Genomic DNA, 24,930 nt, shown 5'->3' on the forward strand with positions numbered 1-24,930 from the left:
CTCAGTGGCTGCTGTTGCCTATAAAATTCTTGCTCATTTCATTGCATTTTTGCACTCCCCAGAGAAGGGCCACTTCCCCTGACAACCTGGTATGGCTTCTATGCTATGCACAAAGGAAGGGGCCGGATAAAATTACTGGCATTGACCCAACTGAACTTGATTGCTTTTCAACCTCTGCACAACCCTGAAGAATAGAATAAAAGTACTGCAAACTAATATTGCTACCCGTAATACTTAAAATGAACAAAAGTCACAGGGAAGTAGGGTATATAGATATATTTTCTAAAAATTAGGAACTGTTTTCTAGAAAGCTGGTTACAGAAGATTCTACATACGTGCTTGTCAATCCAAAGGAAGGTGTATTCCTTGCATTGCTCAGAACTTGCCACCGGTTTCCTGTTACATGTGGTGCTTGCTATGCGTTAGACACTTGTCTGTTGAATAAAAATAAGATGTAAGCATTTGTTAATTAATCCCCCCAGAGGAGGGTGTCGGAGTGTGATTGCTGGATCACTTTATTACCTTTCGTTCTCTTCGCGCGCCAAAATGCTGGCTTTTATTTAAGGACGGTCAGTATCCCTGAAGCAGGCTTGACGCCGTACTGACTGCAGCCACAGATATTCACCATTCAGCAAATATAGAGCGCTGACCAATTGTAGCAAGTGTTCACATACTGAGGAAGAACATAAGAAGAACATAAGAACAAGCCAGCTGGATCAGACCAGAGTACATCTAGTCCAGCACTCTGCTACTCGCAGTGGCCCACCAGGTGCCTTTGGGAGCTCACATGCAGGATGGGAAAGCAATGGCCTTCTGCGGCTGCTGCTCCCGAGCACCTGGTCTGTTAAGGCATTTGCAATCTGAGATCAAGGAGGATCAAGATTGGTAGCCATGAATTGACTTCTCCTCCATAAATCTGTCCAAGCCCCTTTTAAAGCTATCCAGGTTAGTGGCCATCACCACCTCCTGTGGCAGCATATTCCAAACACCAACCACACGTTGCGTGAAGAAGTGTTTCCTTTTATTAGTCCTAATAGGAGAGTTATAATGAAATACAAATGTAATATAAAATTGCCCTCCCCGAAGAATAGGCATCTTTTGTTTTTTAGAATGTTTATAGTCCTCCTTACAAGGCCGCTGCACTTGACACCCTTTGTATGTGTGTGTGTGTGTGTGTGTGTGTGTGTATGTGTGTGCTTCCATATTTGCTGTCAAATCAAAGCTGACATAGGGAGGCCCCTGGTGGGGTTTTTGAGGGGAAGAGATGTTTGGAGGTGGTTTGCCATTGCCTGCCTCCAGGTCAAGACTCTGGTATTCCTTCGCGGTTGCTCTTCCAAATGTAGCCAGAGTCAGAACTCTGGCCCCTTCCGCATGGGCCGATAAACACGGGTGTAGGATGGTAAAAAAACCTCGGGGGCGGGGGGGGGGACATTGCACAGATCCCACCCATAAAATGAGTCTGCCCTGTGTTATTTCCACCAAACTGGGGTTTTTTTTTTTGAGAATCACGCTATTCACTTTATAACTTTATAACTTCCTAGTAACGTTATAAATTTATAGCTTACTGACAACAATCAAATTGCATTTTCTGAGCATTTTACTGATGGAAGGGGAACCTTTGGAGCAGCAGTGGCGTAGGAGGTTAAGAGCTCGTGTATCTAATCTGGAGGAACCGGGTTTGATTCTCCGCACTGCCGCCTGAGCTGTGGAGGCTTATCTGGGGAATTCAGATTAGCCTGTACACTCCCACACACGCCAGCTGGGTGACCTTGGGCTAGTCACAGCTTCTCGGAGCTCTCTCAGCCCCACCTACCTCACAGGGTGTTTGTTGTGAGGGGGGAAGGGCCAGGATATCGTAAACCCCTTTGAGTCTCCTACAGGAGAGAAAGGGGGGATATAAATCCAAACTCTTCTTCTTCTTTGTTCCATAGGTAAAATTTCTACTCTTTGTGTTTTTGCTTTTTTTTAGACTAGTAAGAATCTGTAGATTACTATAGGTTTACATTAATTTGTTCTTTCTGCTTCTTGTCACAATTGTTCCATTTTGTGCTGACCCCATGATTGTAGGGGTTCTCAACCATTGTGGTATCATGTGGCTTTTTTAATCTGAAAGAAGTGGATGAGTTCCAACCAAGATTTTACTCTCACCTCTGATTCTGTTGTTCTGAGCGAAATAAGACTAATGATACTTTTGGAATATTGGGTGATAGGGATATTTGCCTGTCAAATACCCAAGAAACCATCTTATTACATCCACCTTTTGCATGGGTGACAATGTTGAAACAAATGATTCCATCATATCATATATAATTGGCTAAGGGGCAGTGGCGTATCTTCCAGAGGGACATGGGTGGTCCCATGTCCCCAGGCGCCACATTCCCCCCACAAAATTGCCCCCGCTACCAGCCTCTCTGGGGAAGTGCCCTGGACTATGGTCATCTGGCTGCATTCTCCTGGCTACGACAAGGCCCCAGAAAAGGTGCCCTAGCCATTCCTGGCCCACGCAGCTGCTGGCCCCGCCTGGCCCTGCCGACCCCTTGATGAGGCTGCAGGAGCCTGTGATGTCTGCGGTGCCTCGCCTGGGGCCTTGCCGCAGCCCAGGAGAATGCCAGACGGCCTTGGCCCAGCCCCTAGGGGTGCCTGGCACCAAGCTAGGGGCCAGCAACAAGCTCCCAGCAGGCCTGCGGCCTGGACCAGCAGGGAGAAAATGGTGCCCGGGGCCCAGCCTGCTCCAGCACCCCCCTGTGCCCCCCACAGTCCCAGAGGCTGTAAGTAGGGAGGGGGCGCTGGAACAGGCTGGGCCCCTGGCACCATTTTTTCCTGGTATGCCTCTGCTAAGGGGTCGAACATCCAACAACAAAACATAAGACCAACACTGTGCAGGATACACACCTTTCCAAGCCCTATGCGTGCTGTGTAACCATTGGCCCACGCCTTGCCCGATCCCTCCCAAACCTCCCCAACTTATCACCAGCCTCAAGGTTCCCCTATCTCCACACTCCCACTACCTCTCACCCACAAGCCACCCCAACCCATCATGCAGCAGAACAGCAGCAGCGGAACCCGTTTGTCTCTCAAGCACATTTCCCCCCCCCCATTTGCAAACCCGGCCAGGCTCCCAGGTTGCAGTCTACCTGGCTGTAGCCCCTGCCACCACACGCCCCTGCCACCACACGCCACACATGACAACCCTCCAGCACCCTCCCCTTCCAACACCCGCACAAGCTACCCTGGCCCAACCCACCACCAAGTGTCAGAACAGTGGCAGCGACAGAACAGAAACCCAGTGTGGTGTAGTAGCTAAGAGCAGTGGAGTCTAATCTAGAGAACAGGGTTTGATTCCCCGCTTCTCCACATCAGGGATGGATTTTTATCTGGTGAACTTTATTTGTTTTCTTGCTTCTGCACATGAAGCCTGCTGGCTGACTTTGGGCTGGTGAAAGTTCATTTAGAACCCTCTCAGCCCCACCTCCCCCACAAGGTGTCTGTTGGGAAGGGATTTGTAAGCTGCTTTGAGACTTCTTACAGGAGAGAAAGGCAGGGAATACTCCTTGGCAACCCATTTCCCTACCATTGCACCTCCACATTAGCCAACCCATTATGTAACTTTTCTCTCTTACCCCCAAATGCTCTGGCAATCTAGAATGTGATATTTATTTGGATTGATTATATGTGGATTCAGCAGTGATAACATCAGTCTTTATGGAGAATCCAAAGCAAGAAAATATTTTTCTGCACTTACAATGAAGAAGCAGTATATTTACAAAAGGAATAATGAAGACACTTTGTAATTGGTCATGTTTTTAAAAATAGATGCCTTAGGCTCATTCCGCACATGCAGAATAATGCCCTTTCAAACTGCTTTCAGTGCTCTTTGGAGCCGTGCGGAATAGCAAAATCCACTTGCAAACAGTTGTGAAAGTGGTTTGAAAACGCATTATTTTGCGTGTGCGGAAGGGGCCTTAGTTACTGCAAGTCTGTGCACAAGTGTAACAGGTGAAAATTTCCACCAAAAAGCAACTACCTCAAGCATATCATTATGCAGAAAGCAGATTTACATATCTTAACTGAATTTTTTTTTAAAAAAAAAGCTATGTGGAAAGCAGAGATCAGGTTGAGGAGAAAATGCAAAGTTAAACTTTCCAGGGCTCATTCCGCACACGCAAAATAATGCACTTTCAAGCTGCTTTCACAACTGTTTTTGCCATTCCGCACAGCTTCAAAGAGCCCTGAAAGCAGCTTGAAAGTGCATTATTCTGCGTGTGCGGAATGAGCCCAGCTTTTCTGTCTAAAGGCTTTCATCTGTCCCAGGACAGAGGCATAAATTTGGCTGTTTCCAAACATTCTAAATTTAGTAGCTTCATACCTGGACAATAAAGTATAAAACATTCATTGTTAAGCTGTGCATCTTGGCAAAGGATTTGTCAGCTACGTGAATCCTAGCAGCAAATAGTGCCAGGGACTTGGAAAGAAAAACGTTAAATTAAGATTACAGCGACCTCTAGCGTTAGAACAAAATCCAAAGAAAAATTCAGAGGGTATCTGTATTATGAAGCACATTTGATGAAGTGGACTCAAATCTGTGAAGGTTTTTCACCTGCCACAAGTAAAAATACGAAAACACATTATTGGATTATCACAGATGGGAAATACTAAGGAAGCAGTGCCTACTCCATATTTTTGTACTGTGTTCTCAAAATAAAGTAAATGTTTATTGTTTCAAGTAATCCCAGATTTCAAGTTTCTCAGCTGCAAGATTGTATTCTCACTGATCTTCCTGAAGAGATAAATATGAGAAAGTGAACAATAGTTTAAATGACAACTATTTCTGAATAGGAAAAGATCCCAACTGGAGAAAACAGAAAGCACAGTTTCTCACCCTAGTTCCTCACAGGGATCTCCCCACTATATCCATCCAACCATCTAAATATCTTTTATTGGCATTATAAAAAGCTTGGTATACAAAACAATACATAATATAACAAAACTAATAAAACTATATAATCTAAAATACAATACATCTAAATAGCCTAAAAATAAATAATCTAAATAAATGTAATAATCTAAAATATGACAAAATTATTTAATCTAAAATACAATATTGTCTCAGCATGGTTTGAACCAAGAACCAGTTGGGTGCTGTGTGGTTTCCGGGCTGTATGGCCGGGTTCTAGCAGCATTCTCTCCTGACATTTCGCCTGCATCTGTGGCTGGCATCTTCAGAGGATCTGATAGTAGGAAAGGAAAGCAAGTGGAGTATATATACCTGTGAGTAAAGGTCAATAGGTCAGGGCATCTGAATAGGATCCTCTGAAGATGCCAGCCACAGATGCAGGCGAAACGTCAGGAGAGAATGCTGCTAGAACACGGCCATACAGCCCGGAAACCACACAGCACCCAAGTGATTCCGGCCGTGAAAGCCTTCGACAATACAAGAACCAGTTGTTCGGTGAGTATGCACATCAGGCTCTTGTATTTAATTGTGAATGTTGTTTCATAGCAAAACACAAGAACCTTGCAACCTTTTCAGACTCGTTATTTAGTAACAGACATATTTTCTGTTGGTCCAAACATCCTTCTTTGCTGACCTCAAAAGTGGTCAACAAGGGATGTTTAATTGTGCTGTGAAAAGGCTTCCCACTACATCATGCAAAGAAAGAGTCAGGCCGTGGGAGTGGGCTTAAATATTCCCTTTCTTTGCCTGCCTTCTTCCTTTTCCCATACTGCCATGATACAGACTTGGAATCTGTGGGACTTCACACCCAGAAGAAACAGGGGATAAAATATTTCATTGAAAAAAGTAGTTCCTCTTCATTTCAGAACCAAGGGCAGTGTTCTGTGTTATTAGGAGAAACCTAAAAACACAGTTGAGTTGGACTCTGAGGGAAACTCCTTAAGCTCACATTATACTTGACTGTCTGAGATATGTGGGTATTAGGAATTTCTCTCCTGGGCGGGTCTTAGACAAATCTGAAAGAGACTCTGACAACTCTGTTGTGGAGCTTTTGTTAAATAATACAGAGGCCATGCTCTTGGAAAAAGTAGCAAAATTTCTTTTACAAGTGACAGAATTTTCTAAGTAACGTCCAATGCTAGATACATTTTATCTGTCTGTGTTTTGAATGTACTTTTGATTTGTACTTCAGAAATGTCTGTAATGCTCTGGAGCCTATTTTAATATGCCTAATAAAGGTTGTTGTATTATAGAAACTCCTTAAATAATCTCTTTGAGCAGGGGTTCTTGGGCACTGGACATTTTTTTTTGACAAATTTCCAGGCTCTGGTTAGGAGGGAACAAGTTCAAACTGGGATCATCCAATTGCACCACAGTATATTGCTTCAAGACAGATTATCACAGCTTTAACTTTTTCCCATTTTAGCTTGGTGAGCAGAGTTCTCATAGTCATCAGACCTGCCCAGGATATGTAAAGGTTCAAAGGCACAACCAGGGATCTGTGACAAACTGAGGCCTAGTAACTGCTACTGCGATGCTATGACTGTTAGTAATTATGGGGTATTCTGGGCTGTGTGGCCGTGGTCTGGTAGATCCTGTTCTTAATGTTTCATCTGCATCTGTGGCTGGCATCTTCAGAGGTGTATCACAGACTTCTCTCTGTGATACACCTCTGAAGATGCCAGCCACAAATGCAGGTGAAACATTAGGAACAGGATCTACCAGACCACGGCCACACAGCCTGGAAAACCTACAACAACCAGTTGAATCCGGCCGTGAAAGCCTTCAACAATACAATTATAGGGTACTTGCTGCCCTACACTTGAATATCTGGTTATTTTGCTGCAAAATAATTTCTCGAGTGGTGCATTCAATTGTACACCATCTGAAAGTTGCCTGATTTCATTTCTTATGCCACTACAAGGCATTTGAGATGTTGTTGTGGCATTAATGCTACGCATCAAAATAAGAAGGCAGCATGCTTTCCCACGGGAGCACAGTTGAATAAGTCCAGTTTTTTTTCTGTGCCTGGAGCTACTGCAGCAACAGCCTTGAATCTCTCTGGTCCTGCCTGCACCAAATATTAGAATGGACTACAGCAGTCTGAAACACTGTTCCTGGTTAAATGTAGAGAGTTTCCAAACATCACAGAGGCACTGCAGATCGTGGTTGCCTGTGGCACATCATCACACTTAAGGATCTTTTTAAGATCCTTCATGGCTGCCTTTCCCAGTTGGGCAGCAATATCCAAGCCCAACTTCAGCACGTCTGCAGAGCCCCACGGTTCCCATGAGGGCTTTCTGGCAGGATGGGGAGGCCAAAAACTCCAAAAAGCCCCCCCACTGCCAGAAATTCCCCTCTGGGCTTAAATGGTGGCATAAATCCACAGTCCTGGCTGCTGGCGTGGCCAGGTAGAAGTTGACTAGTGTTGGCTCCTCAACTGGCCACACTCTGGGACCACCCCTGCTACTCCAAAAGTGGCAGAGGTGCAGGGACATTGATTCAGGACTCAGTGCCACATGATCCCACCACTGGGGAAGGCCATGGCGGCCACCTGCTGGCAAATCCATTTCTCTGCCAGGCAAGTGCCTCGGGGAAGGCAAATCCACCAGCCAGGCTCCTCGCCACTCTCCCTTTGGATGGGGCACTCAATCTCTTCCAATTGCTTGGTTTTGTAGTCTCCCTTGTGGTTGTTGGTGGAACCTAGGGATTGAAAATCTTGACCAATTTCAGTTTCTTCATTGCCAACCTAAAAGTTGTACATTTTGTTTTAGTGGGAGGGCTGGGGATTTTTTAATTGACTGTTTTAAAAGATTTCTTATGTGGTTTTTAATGTTTAATGTTTTAACGGGGCTTTTAACCCCATTATGTTAGCCGCCCTGGGATTGCGGTGTTTCGATGGGGTATAAATGGAATGAATGAATGAATGAATGAATGAATGAATGAATGAATGAATGAATGAATGAATGAATGTTATGGCACCAGTTCTGACTAGAATCTTCCTGGCTAGGCAGAAACTCCCTGCTTACTTCCTCATGTCAACTTAACATTGGGGAGTCCCTAGAGCAGCCATTCTCAACCAGGGTTCCCTGGTACCCTGGGGTGCCATGAGCATGTCCCAGGGGTACCGCGGCAACACTACCGCCCCTCCCCCTCATTTTTGTGGTGCCTCCCACCGGTGCCAGCAAGGACATGGAAATGGGCCATGGGGCAGGGCCTGCCACAAGGTCAGCAGCCACCCCCACCCCCAGTGCTACCTTTCATCCTGGGAGGGGAAGGTGGGGGGTGTGGCAAGCAGGGGCAATGGGAGGAGAAGGTCGAGGGTGGCGGCAGGGGTACCGTGAGATATGAAGAGCGAGGTCAAGGGTACCCTGACCTCGAAAAGGTTGGGAAACACTGCCCTGGAGTATATTTTCATGTAGAAATTAAGGATGGAGTTTTGATACTAGATGGTTCTAGAAATAGCCGCTATTTACTGAAATTTGCGAAGTAGAGAAAGATGTGAATCACACGAGCGCTTAGGATGAACAGACGGCAAATGAGAGCTAGCCCAGAGGAAAACACGTGCTTCTCTTTCGCTACAAGATTTGTACAGTTGTAACGTGGACATTCGGTTTCATGTCCACGTGAGAGATTTTGGCTCTTTGAAAAGATGTTGACAGGTTTTGTGCATCATGGAAATTTAGAAACCTGGAGCTGTCAACAGAACAGCAGGTGCGGTTGTAGTGAAGGTCCAACCTGTCACTCAGGAGTGATGTAACCTTGTAGTTGACTGCCATAGTATGGAGCTCAAGTGGAGTACTTTCCAGGCACTAACGTAACAGAATTGTTTCTGCGTGGTTATTTCCATATTGGCTTTCACGACGGTTTGCGTTCAAGAGCATTACGACTGAGCCTATGTCGCGATGTGCTCTGACCATCCTCATCAAGTCCCAGGACATACGATACTCTGATCCTTGAATGCTTGTTGTTTTCTATCTAAAATGGTTTGATTCTTTCTAAAACGTAGAGCTGAAAAATACTTGGTTCAGCGCTAATAAGGATGTGTTCTGTTGTCTACATGTCATTGATAAGTCTGCTAAGAGTTATGGCGCTATAGTCGTGTGTGCAGTTAGCTTAACTCAGTTGAAGAATCCTCATGGAAGCAACTGAGCCACAGCGCTACTATGAACTGCAGAGCTCCCCCTCCTCCACTTGGTCAGGCATGGCCAGATGTACCGCCCCTCCTTCCCTTTCCCAGGCAGTCTTCAGCCTGTCTTCACTCCTGGTGGGTATACACCTGCATATACACCTGCATTTTTGCATGTTGTTTGCATTTCAATAATAATCGACCTTGTCATTTGTTTATTGTAATTTACCTTGCCATTTGAGAGCCAGCATGGTCAGTGGTTAAGCACTCTGGGCTCTAATCTGGAAAACCAAGTTTGATTCTCCACTCTTCCACATAAGCAGTGGATTCTTCTCTGGTGGACTGGATTGGTTTCCCTGTTCCTCCACATGAAGCAGGCTGGGTGATCTAGTCACAGTCTTCTCAGAACTCTCTCAGCCCCACCTACCTCACAAGGTATCAGTTGTGGAGAGAGGAAGTGAAAAGGAGTTTGTAAGCCACCTCAAGTCTACTCACAGGAGGAAAAAGCAGGGTGTAAATCCAAACTCTTCTTTTTCTTCTTGTGACAGAGATAGGCAATGACAAACCACCTCTGAATGTCTCTTGCCTTGAAAACTCTACAGGGTCACCATAAGTCATTTGGGAATTGATGGCAAAAACATATATATTTGTTACACGGTTAACTGCAGTTGGTGCTTCACTCCCTGTCACTTGGAGGTAAAATTCCAGATCCTTCAGACAACTGATTTTTAGCTAGGAGGGAGACCTGATATTTAAGGCCACATCCAGAACATTCCATTCTTTATTCCTGACAGATTTCTGAACCCTTACACTTTGATCCCTGAAATGTGATCTTTGATACTTGCTCCTTGCCAGTTGATCTTTTTCTGGGAAATCGCTGAAACCTGGGAAATCATCTTTGTTTAAACTTATTCTTTAAGAATGTGACATGGATAATATTTCCTCATACATAAACTGATGCACACATACACGCAGGATTCAAATGTCTGCTCAGTTAAATCTGGAACATCCTGCAGAAATAGGGGGAAAATACCCAACAAACTTTAAAAAGAACACGAAAAGAGAAGCCAGGAGAGCCGAAAAGAAAGAATTGTTGTTTGCGTTGGCAAACATCGCAAAACTCTGATAACTGAATCTGAAAAGGTAAGCGGTTAAGCCCAGAAATCTAAATTTTGTTATTTAAGCAGTAGAATTTCATGACTTAGCTGATGTTTACAATTATGCTGCTTTGAAAGATTCATCCAGTCCATGCATGGCCTGTATCCCTTTTGTACTCTGCAAATCCCTCCTAAGTTACTGCCGCATTACATGAGCTCTCTTTCCTTCCTATCTTTTGTGCCCGTTTCTGCATGGGGGCGGGAGGAAAGGGAGTGCTTGAAATGCATAACTGTTCTCTCATTCTCTGGCTGTGCCCAGAATTAGAACAGAATCATGTTTAAAAACAGATGTCTCACAAGTCCTTAGTAAGAGTGTAACAGTAGCCACTGGGAGTAAGTAGATACTGAGTCCCACTAAGTGACACGACTATAACCTTTTGTAGGACTGTCTCCATCCAGAGGTCAAGGAATAAAAATAACTGCTTTGCCACGGCTTCCTCGTGCCACGCGTTCACATCTCAGTAAACAATAAGGAGACCGACCGTCCAGTCCCAGACAAAGGTGCATCCTTCTGTATCCACTGGACTTTGATGAGCATCGAACGATGCAACTGCTCTCCTGAGAATGGCACAGTGAAGCTCCTATATAAGAACATAAGAACATAAGAACACGCCAGTTGGATCAGACCAGAGTCCATCTAGTCCAGCATTCTGCTACTCGCAGTGGCCCACCAGGTGCCTTTGGGAGCTCACGTGCAGGATGTGAAAGCAATGGCCTTCTGCGGCTGCTGTTCCCAAGCACCTGGTCTGCTAAGGCATTTGCAATCTGAGATCAAGGAGGATCAAGATTGGTAGCCATAGATCGACTTCTCCTCCATAAATCTGTCCAAGCCCTTTTTAAAGCTATCCAGGTTACTGGCCATCACCACCTCCTGTGGCAGCAGTCTTGAACCAAATAGAAAGTCTTGAACCAAATAGAAAGCTGCAGAATAGCTTTCAGATTCTTAATATGCAAGCCGAAATGCAAATAACAAAATGGAAAATCATCTGGAGTATTGATAACGTGGTGATAAGTTCATCAATATTATTAGGGCTGGATTTACCTGTAGGCTAGGCAGGCTGAAGCCTAGCTCCTCAAAATCTAGGGGCCTCCAGCCAAGGTGTATAATATTTTTGACATCATCTCATAGGCCTTTCTTACACATCCTGTCATAACACACTGTAGTCTCTAAACAACCTTTCAGTCATTTTCGTTGTTGTATAACCCTGAGTCTACTACGGGAGCCAAAGAGCTAGTATATTCCATATAAGGAAGAAAAGGTGCGCTGTGGTTTCCGGGCTATATGGTCGTGTTCTAGTAGCATTTTCTCCTGACATCAGGAGAAAATACTACTAGAACACAGCCATACAGCCCGGAAACCACACAACACCCCAGTGATTCTGGCCATGAAAGCCTTCAACAGCACAAAAGGGGCAATCTTCTCAGATTCACTGGAGGGCCTGGAGCTGCTGGTAGTTCCCCTCAGAAGGACTCTAACCTTGTTATAAACTAGAGGAAGAAGAAGAGGAAGAGTTTGGATTTATATCCCCCCTTTCTCTCCTGCAGGAGACTCAAAGGGGCTTACAATCTCCTTGCCCTTCTCCCCTCACAACAAACACCCTGTGAGGTAGGTGGGGCTGAGAGAGCTCCGAAAAGCTGTGACTAGCCCAAGGTCACCTAGCTGGCGTGTGTTGGAGTGTACAGGCTAATCTGAATTCCCTAGATCAGCCTCCACAACTCAAGCGGCAGAGCTGGGAATCAAACCCGGTTCCTCCAGATCAGAGTGCACCGGCTCTTAGCCACTGCTCTTAGCCACTACGCCACTGCTGCTCCCCATATTAATATTCTAGGTATAAGAATTTCTTATACAGATTGCTGGAAGGGGAGATTGTGTTGTTGTTAATTCGTTATTAGCCTGTATTTTTTTTATTCCAAGCTTTATTCTTTGGTTTACTCCATGCACTGGTCACTCTTTAAATTTGGAGGTCCATTTGACGGCTGCCTTGATGCAGTGAACTGTTTTGGCATTATCAGTGAAATGTATGCCTTCTTTTCATCCTCCACAAAGAGATGGGAAGTTCTAGTGTCATTTTTGCAACCTCCATCAAAAGAGCCTAAATATTTGTCAGACACTAGGTGGGAGGCACCTGCAAAAGCCATAGAAGCTGCTTTGAAAAGTTACAGTGCTATCACTGATACCCTCAGTTTTTTGTACTCTGATGTTAATGAGAAGGGTGGTGCCAGACTTCACGCTGACAATCTTTTGCAGAAAATGGAAGAAGTGGAATTTGTGTTTATGCTGCCTTTTGGGACCTATGTGCTAGGTCATTTTCACAGGGTCAGCAAAGCCATTCAGAAATCAGAATGGTTATTGAGTACTTCTGGGAGTTTGTACAAGTCACTTCAGGATTTTAAAAACAAAATTTGAGAAGATTTTGATGAGCTTGAGCAACAAGCAAAAGCTACCTTGCCAAATGCTAACTACAGAACTGTCACAAGGAAACAAAGGCCCTTTCTGAACAAGCGCGGAGCTGAGCCTCCACCGGCATAATTTATGCCGGCAGAGGCTTGGGGGCCGTTCGCATGCTAGCATGTGAGTGGCCGGCACTTCCCCCTCAGCCGGAGATGCGGCTCCGTATGGATCCGCCTCTGGTCGCCCCCCCCACCGCCCCATCCAGCGTCGCTCTGAAGGACTGCAGGGACCCACCCATGCTGCCCTGCGACTTCCAGAGGTCGGAGGGCAGTGTGGGCGGGTCTCTGCAGCCCTCCAGAGGGATGCTGCACAAGATGGTGAGTGGAGCCAATGGGGAAAACAGCATCTTCCTGATGGTGTGGTTCGCACTGCGCCGGCAGGAACACGCTGTTTTTCGAAAACCTCGCTCATTGAGCAAGGTTTTCAGGGGCGGCTTCACACTGCCCAGGGAAAGCCAGGACGACGCTGCTGCAAAGCAGCAATGCGTCCTCTGTGAACGGTCTCCCAGGGACAGCATTTTTGACATCCCTGGAACACTGTATATGGCCCGTGTGGAAAGGGCCAAAGAGTAGGGAAACAGCAAGGAAATGCTGGAAGTGGTGGAAGTTCCTGAGGCTTTAGTTGAACTTTCTTCAAGATGTAAGTTTAGGATTAAATCCTTTATTACTATTCTAGATGAACTTGAAGTCAGTTTACGAAGAGCTACTATGTACATCAATATTGCACAAACATTTTCCTTTCTTGCTAATCTGACAGCATTTAAGCAAGAAATTCAGCAAGATGTTGAACTGTTGTTGAAAGCATACCCAGAAGATGTTGACTTGAAACTTGCTGATAAGCTATTGCACTTTCACCTGTGAGACACTCTCTGTCTCATACAGATCTTTATCAAATCATAGATAAGGAAAAATTCAGATGGCCTTTCCTAACAGGGAAGCAATCTTGCAGCTTTTTCTTAGCTTAATGGTCACTAACTACTCAGGAGAGATATCTTTTCCAAAACTCAAAATAAAAAAAAATGAATTAAGGGCCACAGTGTCTCAAGAGAGGTTGTCCGCACTGAGCATTCTGTGCGTCAAAAGTGGCAAACTTAGGCCCCTTCTGCACATGCATAATAATACACTTTCAATCCACTTTCAGTGCACTTTGCAGCTGGATTAGGCCCCTTCTGCACATGCATAATAATACACTTTCAATCCGCTTTCAATGAACTTTGCAGCTGGATTTTACTGTGCAGAATAGCAAAATCCACTTGCAAACAATGGTGAAAGTGGATTGAAAGTGCATTATTCTGCATGTAAAGAAGGGGCCTTAGACAAACTAATTTTGATGAATTTTGGATGATTTTGCTATGAGGAAGGCTAGGAAAAAACTTTTTTAGTTTTAGTGTATTTGATGATTGTAGTTCATTTATTTCTTAATATGTATTTAAAAACTGACTGTTTAATTACAGCATTAAGTAGGATCTAAAAGTATCACACTATCATTGTCACATAGTCACTATAATCTCATTAGCATTTCCTAGGCAATAAAATGTGTAACCTCAAGGTTTTTTTTAAAAGGGTATAACAGCGAACTTACAATTTCATTTTCCTACGAATTCCTGCTTATTCCACAACCATTTACAAAATTCGGTTACGGCAAAAGATTTTCAGTGTTAACTTTTAACAGTTATGCATTTTTTTTCAATCACTACAGTATTTAACAATGATATCTGATGTCCTTGCGAAGGAGGAATTGTGAATTGTGGCATTTTAAACACCCATCCTCCTCCTCAGCTTTACTAAGCTTTAAAACACTCTTCCATCATCCTGTAGTCGTGAAGGTGGGGGATTGGGAGAGGAGCCTCAGGGGATTGGGAGAGGAGCCTCACAAGTGGAATAGCCTGGGGCCGCTCTTCATCTAAATCCGGCCCTGAATATTATAACAATAGTCTGAAAATGTTTAAAGGAAACATTTTTCGTTCCTTGTAATGGAAGAACTTGTTTACCAGTTTCTCTATAATAGGGAAAGAATAGTTAGAAGTCACTTGAAAGCCAGAGTCGAATCGAAACAACAGCGCCCTAGGGAGCTGTTCGCATGGGGGGGGCGCAGCTGCTGCACAGCCACGCCACCTCGCTCCCCCCCAGCGGCACGAAACCGCCATTTTGCCACCTCACTCCCTGAGCGAGGTTTTTGGAAAACGGCAGCTTCCAGCTGCTGCCGTGCGGAAGCGGCCATGGTTGCTAGGTTTTATTGGACTTTAATCAAAGGATGGAGGATATTTGCTTTTGTAGGACTAATAACAGGTTTTTTCTAGAAGGAACTGAAATATGCTGAGGCACCAGCCTTTTGTAGAATATAGAGCAACCAACAATGAAGGAACTGGATTTGAAAATGTGCAGCAAAGGCTGCTAGAATAATGCAAGAGAGATCTAACCTTGCAGCTCTGATTGCAGAAAGCATAGGCCACTTTGAGCAAGTTCATTAATCATCTAACGACAAAATGTGGCTGAAAGAATGCGAAAATAGACTAGTAACATAGACAAGGTTATTTTGAGACGCCTGAAATGAGGTTTCAAAGCCCACTGATACTGGGAGGGGAGAAAAAATATTTCACTCTCTGAAGTGGTTCTTATTGCCTTTGTACATGCAGCTCTTCATACATGAGAAGCCAGCATGGGGTAGAGGCTAAGAGCAGTGGACTCTCATCTGGAGAACCAGGTTTGATTCCCCGCTCCTCCATAAGGCACCTGCTGAGTGACCTTGGGCTAGTTACAGTTCTCTCAGAACTCTCTCAGCCCCGTCTATCTCATGTTGTGGGGAGGGGAAGGCGAGGCGTTTGAGACTCTTTAACAAAGAGCAAGAAACAAAAACCAACTTTTCTTAAACCTTAGCTGTTCTGTTGAATGGAGAGGAAGAACATTATAGCTGTTCAGTGACAGAATATAAGGACCCGGACACAAAACCACTAGTATTTTATCATGGCATTTCAGATCAGATGAGACTGTGAACACTATTTTACCAGTCTTTATGTTTCTCCTGCTAGGTATCAATCAATCAATCAATCAATCAATCAATCAATCAATCAATCAATATTTTATTTCAGTCAAAGACCAGAAAATATAAAATATAAAATATAAAATCCAGATAGTACATTTCCAGACCAGATACAAAAGAAAATTGAGGTAACCAGTTTCCAAAGATTGTTTGTCCAAACCATAATATAAGTTCAAGTTAAAAATTGGAATAAAATTTGAATAAAAGATAAAATCATTGTATGTGTGTAAAGTGCCATCAAGTTGCATCCCAGCAAGGAGTTTCAAGGAAAGTGGGAAGCAGAGGGGGTCTCCCATTGCTTTCCTCTGCAGAGTCTTCCTTGGTGGTCTCCAAGTCAAGTTCCAATCCTACTTAGCTTCAAAGATCCGATGAGATTGGGTTACGCCATGCCACCATCCCTCCCTTTGGCCTGCTGTAGAAAAATTTTTTTTAAAAAGTCAACTGTGTCTTCAACAGCCAAAAAAAGTATATTATTCATCCAGGCAAATATTTGGTACGGCAATAAGTTTAAGTGGGGAATGAAAATTGAGTTTAATCATCTCGTATTCCTTTCAAGGCCACAAAGGACAATTACGATAATCCAGTGTCGTCTTCCTCACATATCACACAGGCTTGTGGAATTTCCCCTGTGACTTCTGTATCAACAACTTGCGGCTGAAGTAGTTTTGAGTGCATCATTTTCATTCTAGAAATAGAATGAGACAGAGCGAGAGAGCAGAGGAGGCCAGATTAGGGGAAGGAGAACAGGGCTTCTGAGGTGAGGGGAGAGTCAGTTTCATAACAAGAAGCAGCTCTTCTCAAGTTTCTCCATCCCTAGAGTGGAACCTCTTGACACAGCAACAATCCATACCCATTCACCAACAAGGAAACAGGTTTTTTTGAAATCGTTCTGTCGTTGATTTATTTCTTGCTCACAGTCTATCTTTGCAAATATATTTTTTTTCCAAAAAAACTTTCCTGAGAGTCAGCCCAGGTGAACTGATTTGAATAGGATTCTGGGCAAACCGACTTAGGATTGCTCTCTGATGCATTAAAAGCTGTTCTATCCTTTTCACTGACAGAAAAAAAATTACTTGACCAAATTCTGTGTTAAATTAGCCTTCCCATAAGTCCTCCTCTGACAGAGCTAAGTTCATTCTTCCTCCCTGCTTAGTGGAAGGAGGTGTGTGTCACTATATCCAACCCTCTTTCCTCTAGTGCCAAGGTATTCTCATACATTGTGTACATATTGCTTCTACTTTATGCGTTACTCTGTCCGTTCTTTATTATTTGTTCCTATATTTGGTGAGTGTATTGTGTTCTCTCTTCAACCTTTTGTTTGTATTTTGCTAATTATTTTTGTAGCCGTTATGTTCCAATGTAGTTTTAGCAATCCATTGTTCACAAAGGAGCCCCGTGGCTCAGAGTGGCAAGCAGCAGTAGTGGAGTCAAAGCTTCTCATGATCTGAGTTCGATCCCAACAGAAGTCGATTTCAGGCTCAAAGTTGACTCAGCCTTCCATCCTTCCGAGGTCAGTAAAATGAGTAACCAGCTAGCTGGGGGTAAAGTGTAGATGACCGGGGAAAGCAATACCAAACCACCCAGTAAATAAAGTCGTCAGTGTCATGATGTAATGTCACACCATGGATCAGTAATGACCTGGTGCTTACACAGGGAGCTACCTTTACCAGTATTGTTCACAAAGATGTCTAATTGTGCATTCATTCATAGCTGTCTAATTGTGCATTCATTCATTCATTCATTCATTCATTCATTCATTCATTCATTCATTCATTCATTCATTCATTCATTCATTCATTCATTCACTCACTCACTCAATTCAATTTGTACACTGCCCTTCCCACAAGGGCTCAGAGCAGCTTACATTAGTAAATAACATATAAAATTTGATTAAATAAACAATTAAAACAATTAAAACAGTTATAATAGTTAAAATCCAATCTAATGTAGTTGAAATACATTTAAATTAAGATTAAACTAAAAGCTTAATTTCAAGTCAACGTTAAACTAAACCCGGCAACAGATCCCATTTAAAGCAGATAGGAATTAAGGATTTGGGTCGGCAACAAGTTCAATTTAGAGTGAAATCATTACAATTTCAGTTTTCAGGCCTCAACCTGAAAGCCTGGCGGAACAGCCCTGCCTTACAGGCCCTGCAGAATTACATCAAACCCAACAGGGCCCTGATGTTAGGTGGCAGAGTGTTCCACTGGGTAGGAGCCAGGGCCAAAAAAGTCCTGGTTCTGGGTGAGGCCAATTTAACAATGGTAGGACCAGTGACCACCAGGAGGTTTTCAGCTGCTGACCTCAGGTTTGCTTGGGGGACACATTGTTATCTTATGGGCAGTTGACAAGGGATAAAGATAAACTATGTGGGTGAATACATGCTCAGAGAGCAGCAGTGACATAGGAGGTTAACAGCTCGTGTATCTAATCTGGAGGAACCAGGTTTGATTCCCCGCTCTGCTGCCTGAGTTGTGGAGGCTTATCTGGGGAATTCAGATTAGCCTGTGCACTCCCACACACGCCAGCTGGGTGACCTTGGGCTAGTCACAGCTTCTCGGAGCTCTCTCAGCCCCATGTGCCTCACAGGGTGTTTGTTGTGAGGGGGGAAGGGCAAGGAGATTGTCAGCCCCTTTGAGTCTCCTGCAGGAGAGAAAGGGGGGATATAAATCCAAACTACTCCTCCTCCTCCTCCTCCTCCTCCTCCTCCTCCTCTTCTTCTTCTTCTTCTTCTTCTTCTTCTTCTTCTTCTTCTTCTTCTTCTTCTTCTTCTTCTTCTTCTTCTTCAAGAATCTCTATGAGGGCATCCTTGTGCAAGGAGTATAATCCAGCAGTAATGTGAAATGGGTTGTGAAGATCGTTTCAGCAGGTTTTTGGATGCTGGACCCATAATTTTTAAGCAACACTTTTAAAAACCTCTACTTTCTTATCCTGCTCAGGCTTTCACTGAAAAATGAGGCAATATTTTTCACTTTTAGCTACCCACATTTTTCACATTCCAGTATTTATTTCCCCAGTCTTCCATTTCTCCTTCCCATGTGCAGTTAGGAGGCATTTGCATCAAGTCCCATGGTGTAGTTCATTGCTGCATTTTTGAAATCTTCTTTGACATAAAAATGCAGGTGAGTTATTGTTGCCCGGAGGCAGAGGCGTAGCCACAGAGCACAGCGAAGTCGACATACTGTTCTGTTAATTCGTGTAGGAGACCAGCTGCATTTACAGGACCAAGAATAGGTCCATCTTTTGTGGGGATGTATTGCTAGGGTGTATTGCTAGGATGCTGCAAAAATAAGAGAGATTGCTTTTTTAAAACCACTTTGTCCGTATTCGTTATATTCAATCTTCAATTTCATGTCCTTTACAACTTGCAAAAAGATAAATAAGAACACGAGCACTGTAATTTGAGAGAATCATTTGATAAAAGTGTCACAGGAGAGTTGGAATTGGAATTCTAATAAGCAGTTTTCCCCTGGGAAGCATTAGGTCTAAGGGCCAGTTTAAGCATTCAGCAGAATTAAGCTGTAAAGCTTTGCCTAGAATATGCCTACTGAGGCTGAAGGTAGATGAAAATAACACACCTGACTCCTTCATGAAGCAGAGGGGGTTCAGCTGAGACTCAAAATGGAGAGGGGAGGGGGTAGCAACTACCTTTCTTTTCCTCTTAGGACATATCCCTCCTAGCCTGGGTAGTTCCTGCTTCCTTCCTGCCTCCCGGACCTGTTGGAACAGACCTCTTTCATTATTCCCTATAAGGTTATACTGGCCCAAACAAGGCCCCTCCCCCTCCTCCACCACTCCACAAGAGATCCTGGCCGATCCCCCAGTTCTCATCCAGCCCCTCACTGCCATGACCAATCAGGCATTCTTCATCACAGCTGTTCCTGTCATGGCTTTTGAAGAGACCGGCTTCTCTTGAGTTGGCCCTGCTAACCAGCTGTCTTTTGTGTGCTCCCCTCCAATTTCTGTCTGGCCTGTGTTTGGCTCTAGTCAGTGATGCTATAAGGGAAACAAGGTAGGTCTGGCCCTATGATCTGGGGTGGACAAAGGCCCTTTTCTCCTGGATGGTGTAGGTAAGGTGACCAGATTTTAACATTGGTAAAGTGGGACACCATTGACGGGGCGGGGGGGCTGCAAGGCGGGCCGGCCCTCCTCCGCTCCTCCCCAGGCCTGGATTGACGCAAGGTCGCGGCTCCTCCCCGCCGCGCTGGGGCCGAGCGAGGGGAGGCGGCGGGAGTCAGAGAGAGAGAGACCGAGGAGGGGGAAGGAGAAGCCGCAGCCACCTAAGAACAAGTTTTATTAGACCTCTCCTGTAAATCTGTCATTTGCCCAAAGTAAGAACGAAACAAAAGTCAGGAGAGCTCAGAGCATCTGTTCACACTAGCTGGCAAGCCTTGTTATTAATGCAAGACCATCCCCACAAAACCTTGCTCAAATGTGCTTATTTCCCCTCTCTTTAAACAAAATATGTTGCAAAGTTGATTGCTTGCTCATCACTGAAGTACTGAGATTCTAACTACTTTACCAATGCTAGGGTGGTCAGACATTCTTTTTAACATCAATGCTCCATTGGACCAATCTAAACACTTTGGTTGTTTATGAAGAGTCTTGCTAAGTTTCTTCCTTTACAAATCAAGTTCTGGTATTCCAGGAAACTTTACTGTAAAAAAAACTTCCATATGTGCTCTGTAGAAGGCAAGTCTGAGGAACCACAGCAATGACTGGTTTATTTTAGCACAAGTGTCCAAGAACAAAATGCTACCTACACTGTCTGACGCATTAGCTTGTCCAGGGTAAAGCTTCTGTCTTCTGGAAGCTTGTCCAGGGTAAAGCTTCTGTCTTCAGTTTCCATACTCCAACATTAAGCAAGAGCTGAGGGTAGTGAAACTGTGCAAAGCTGAGCTTTGTGCAACACTATGCTTTTCCAACTTGGCTTGATAGACCAAGTAGGACGGACAAGAAGCTTTCCTGCCCCTGAAGGAAAAATCAGTCACTCAGATGAGCTGCTCCAGCATCCAGTCACCTTTGAGAAGGCTTGGAAAGGGATACAGGAGAAGAGAGTGTTGAGTTCTGCCTCAGGGAGACAGCTCAGATCTGGCTCAGGAAAAAGAGCAGACAGTGATGGTAGCTCTCCCTAGTAGTGTGGGAGAGCAGTTTAACTCTATCTCTGGAAGGGAACAGAGTGCTTGATTGTTTGGCCTGCCTCTGAGCAGGCCTTGTACAATTTAGTCTGATTCTGAGGAAAGAGCAGGCTGTTGTAGGTGGAACCCTCTATGAAGAGAAGATCAAACCCAGCAACTAGTCAATAAATGTATGTTTGATCCAGCTTTGAAGCCAAAGATCCCAGAAGTCCTTTGTTAACAAGAGCGAGAAACCCCAACCCCGGTTTATTGTCGAAGACTTTCACGGCCAGATTCAACTGGTTGTTGTAGATTTTCCGGGCTGTGTGGTCATGGTCTTGTAGATCTTGTGTCTAACATTTCACCTGCATCTGTGGCTGGCATCTTCAGAGGTGTATCACAGAGAGAACAAAGGACTTCTGAGATCTTTGGCTTCGTAAGCTGCATCATGTAAGTACAGAAATCTCTGCCCCAAAAGAAACGTATCCTTGCTGTGGGGCAGAGCACCAGTGAATAATCAGCCATAGAGACCTTATTTCTTGCTTTTTTTAACAAATGCCCAATAAACAAAAAAGGTGCACAGTGGCATTCTTGACTTTAGAAAGTGCTTTGACAAGTCAACTGTCTATCCCAGTGATGGCGAACCTTTTCGAGACCAAGTGCCCAAACTGCAACTCAAAACCCACTTATTTATCGCAAAGTGCCAATACGGCAATTTAACCTGAATGCTATGCTATAACCATGTGAGATGTTAAAGTACATTGCTGCTGATACTCTTTCTAAGTTGCAATTTAAAAAAACCCTCTAAGTTGCAATAAAGAAAAACTGATGATGATGCCTGAGTTTCACATCAAATACTGTGCGCCAGGGATCTCCAAACTTGTTGAGCCTGTAGGCACCTTTGGAATTTCCACACAGGGGCCCTTTTTGCACACACCATTTAAAATGTTTTTCAGGCAGGAAACAAAATGCTTCCTCTGTGGAGTTCCACACTGTTTTTCCCCTCTTTGGTTCCAAAAACATTCCCAACTGTGATGAGTTCTTCTCTTAAGGTCACTTATTATATTCTCCTACAGAGGAAGTTCAAAGGGAAAATGCAAGGAAAATTGCTAAACATTTATTAGAAAGTTCAAGACTACCTCTCATAGTCATAAGAACATAAAAAAGAGTGCAGCACTCTGCTACTCGCAGTGGCCCACCAGATGCCTTTGGGAGCTCAACATGCAGGATACGAAAGCAATGGCCTGCTGCTGCTGCTCCCGAGCACTTGGTCTACTAAGGCATTTGCAATCTCAGATCAAAGAGGATCAAGATTGGTAGCCAGAGATCGACTTCTCCTCCATAAATCTGTCCAAGCCCCTTTTAAAGCTATCCAGGTTAGTGACTATCACCATCTCTTGTGGCAGAATATTCCAATCACGCGTTGCGTGAAGAAATGTTTCTTTTTATTAGCCCTAATTCTTCCCCCCAGCATTTTCAATATATTCCACCTGGTTCTAGTATTGTGAGAAAGAGATAAAAATTTGTCTCTGTCAACATTTTCTACCCCATAATTTTATATTCAATCACAACCACCCTCAGATGTCTCCTCTCCAAGCCAAAGAGTCCCAAATGCTGCAGCCTCTCCTCAAAAGGAAAGTGCTCCAATCGCTCAGTCATCCTCGTTGCCCTTCCTGCACTTTTTCTATCTCTTCAATGTGGGACCAGAACTGAACACATTACTCCAAGTGCGGTCACACCACGGCTTTATATAAGGGCATGACAATCTTTGCAGTTTTATTATCCATTCCTTTCCTAATTATCCCCAGCATAGAGTTTGCCTTCTTCACAACTGCCATGCATTGAGTTGACATTCTCATAGAACTATCAACTAAGACGCCCAAATCCCTTTCCAGGTCTGTGACTGATAGCACTGACCTCTGTAGCGTGTATGTGAAGTTTAAATTGTTTGCCCCTATGTACGTTGCTACTGCATTTGCCATTTCTTAGCCCACTCACCCAATTTATAAAGGTCCGCTTGGAGCTCTTTGCAATCCTTTGCGTTTCTCACCACTCTACATAATTTTGTATCTTTCGCAAACTTGGTCACCACGCTACCCACCCCTACTTCCAGGTCATTTATGAATAGGTTAAAGAGCACTGGTCCCAAAACGGATCCTTGGGGGACACCACTCCCTACATCTCTCCATTGTGAGAACTTCCCATTTACACCCACCCTTTGCTTCCTGTTTCTCAACCAGTTTTTAATCCATAGGCTTCTTTCTTCTTAGCAAACTAAACTCATAATTTGTCTTGTAGCATCTGGATAGTAGGAAAGCGGCTTTAGGAGAAGGTAGCAATTGAACTAGTTGACATGAGAAATCTTTCCCTCACATGAAGTGAAAGTTAACTAGGTGAAGGGTTCAGCAGTAGGTGGCTTGAGCAGGAGAGAGGGGCTTTAGGCCTCAATGCCACAAAGCAGGACTTTTGACCTTCCGTGTTGGCCAGACTGTGAGTCTGCTGAAGAGCTGCTGTCCATCCTGCAGCACCAGATGTGAAACGGAGGTGAGAGCAGAACCCAACCTTTCCTGCTTGTCACAGGAGAGCATCTCAAAGCTTGTGGCTTACTTTGAACTGGGTCTTAGAGAAAGATAGTGCTGCAGAGCCAGTGGGTGGAGGCAGGGACCCCTGGAGCCTCTCCCCTTTTCCTCCACAGTCTGCTGATCCAGCACCAGGCTGGGCAACATCTGCATCCTTCCCGCATGTTTATTACAGAGTGAAATGCAAAAGAATTCAAGGAAAGCTGAAGTTTTCCCACCAGGTTGTCGTTTTGCTGAAGGGCCAGCTGATTAAATTGCCCACACTTGGCAGAAACACACCCAAAGCCTCCTGCCTCTCTGGTGATCTCAGTTCTCCCCTCTCCTCATTTTCTGCTAAATCTCAGTTCAGGGAGTTGAGCTGTGTGTGTGTGTGGGGGGGGGGATTGTAGAAGGTGCCCGGTGCCCCTTCTCTGCTCAACAACCTCCCTTCCCTCCACGCTCCCTCCTCTTTTCTTCGTCCCCAGCCCGGCTTCTCCACCCCCTCGTATTCCTTCATCCACCCTCTTTCCCCCCGCCTACCTCCCGAACTCTCCCTCTCAGTTCTCCCCGAGCCGCACCAGCTGAGAGCTGACCCGGCTCTTCCGCCGCTGCGGCGCTGGCGGCGGCTGGGCCGTGGGCCTCAGCATAGCAGCCACGGTCCCCCGCCCCTCCCCTGTCGGAGCTCTCCGCTGTTGGGCCGGCTTCAGGTCTCACAGCGCCCGGCTTCTACCCGGCTCCTTTGGGGCTGGCTCCAGATCGGCCCCGTTCTTCGGCTCCCCTCCCATCTCGGGAGGTAGGCGGGGGGAAAGAGGGTGGATGAAGGAATACGAGGGGGTGGAGAAGCCGGGCTGGGGACGAAGAAAAGAGGAGGGAGCGTGGAGGGAAGGGAGGTTGTTGAGCAGAGGCGTGCCTGTCTTTCAAAAGTCGGGACTTTTTTGAAACGCTGCGGGACGAGGGACGAATTATAAAAAATCGTGAGTGTCCCGCCAAAAAAGGGACGGATGGTCACCCTAGGTGTAGGCCATCTTGTTTGGGTTGTTCTCTACCGTCAATCAAGGAGGCAGGAAATCTACTTTGGTCACTTCCTGTAGGCGGGTCGTAGCCGTCTTGCCCCAGTATCTTCCTGCCTCGTCAGGGAGTGCAGCAAATTCAGCAGGCTCTTTGCTTATTGATAGGCTTCGTGTCCTTTGGTTCCCAAAAACTCCTTTCTGTGTCTGTGAGAGTTTGTAGTCTTTTTTCCTCGTAACTCTGTGTCTGTGGTCCCTGACCTCCTTGTGTTTCCCTCTTCCCACCAAAAAAGCCTTCCCTTCAGCTTTTATAAAATGTTTTTGACTCACCTCCCTTTATTATGATGTTTGTTCACACGCACCCCCTCAAAATAATTCATGGCTGCCATGAGGGGTTTTCCCGCCTTTTTTGGTTATTTATAGAGTTGATATTTCAGTGCTTCCTTAACTGGAATTCTTTATGGCTATGTATAATCTGAGCTTTGGAGATGTTACCCCTTCCCCCAAATTTTAA

General features: G+C 44.8%; 1 protein-coding gene across 1 annotated transcript in view; it reads left to right on the forward strand.

The window, feature by feature from the left end:
- The window catches only part of MYLK4 (myosin light chain kinase family member 4), a 137,862-nt gene that overhangs the window by 51,567 nt on the left and 61,365 nt on the right, over window positions 1-24,930 (forward strand). The window lies entirely within an intron of this gene.

The sequence above is a fragment of the Sphaerodactylus townsendi genome, linkage group LG09 (assembly GCF_021028975.2).
Source record: "Sphaerodactylus townsendi isolate TG3544 linkage group LG09, MPM_Stown_v2.3, whole genome shotgun sequence".
In the NCBI taxonomy this organism is placed as follows: Eukaryota; Metazoa; Chordata; class Lepidosauria; order Squamata; family Sphaerodactylidae; genus Sphaerodactylus; species Sphaerodactylus townsendi.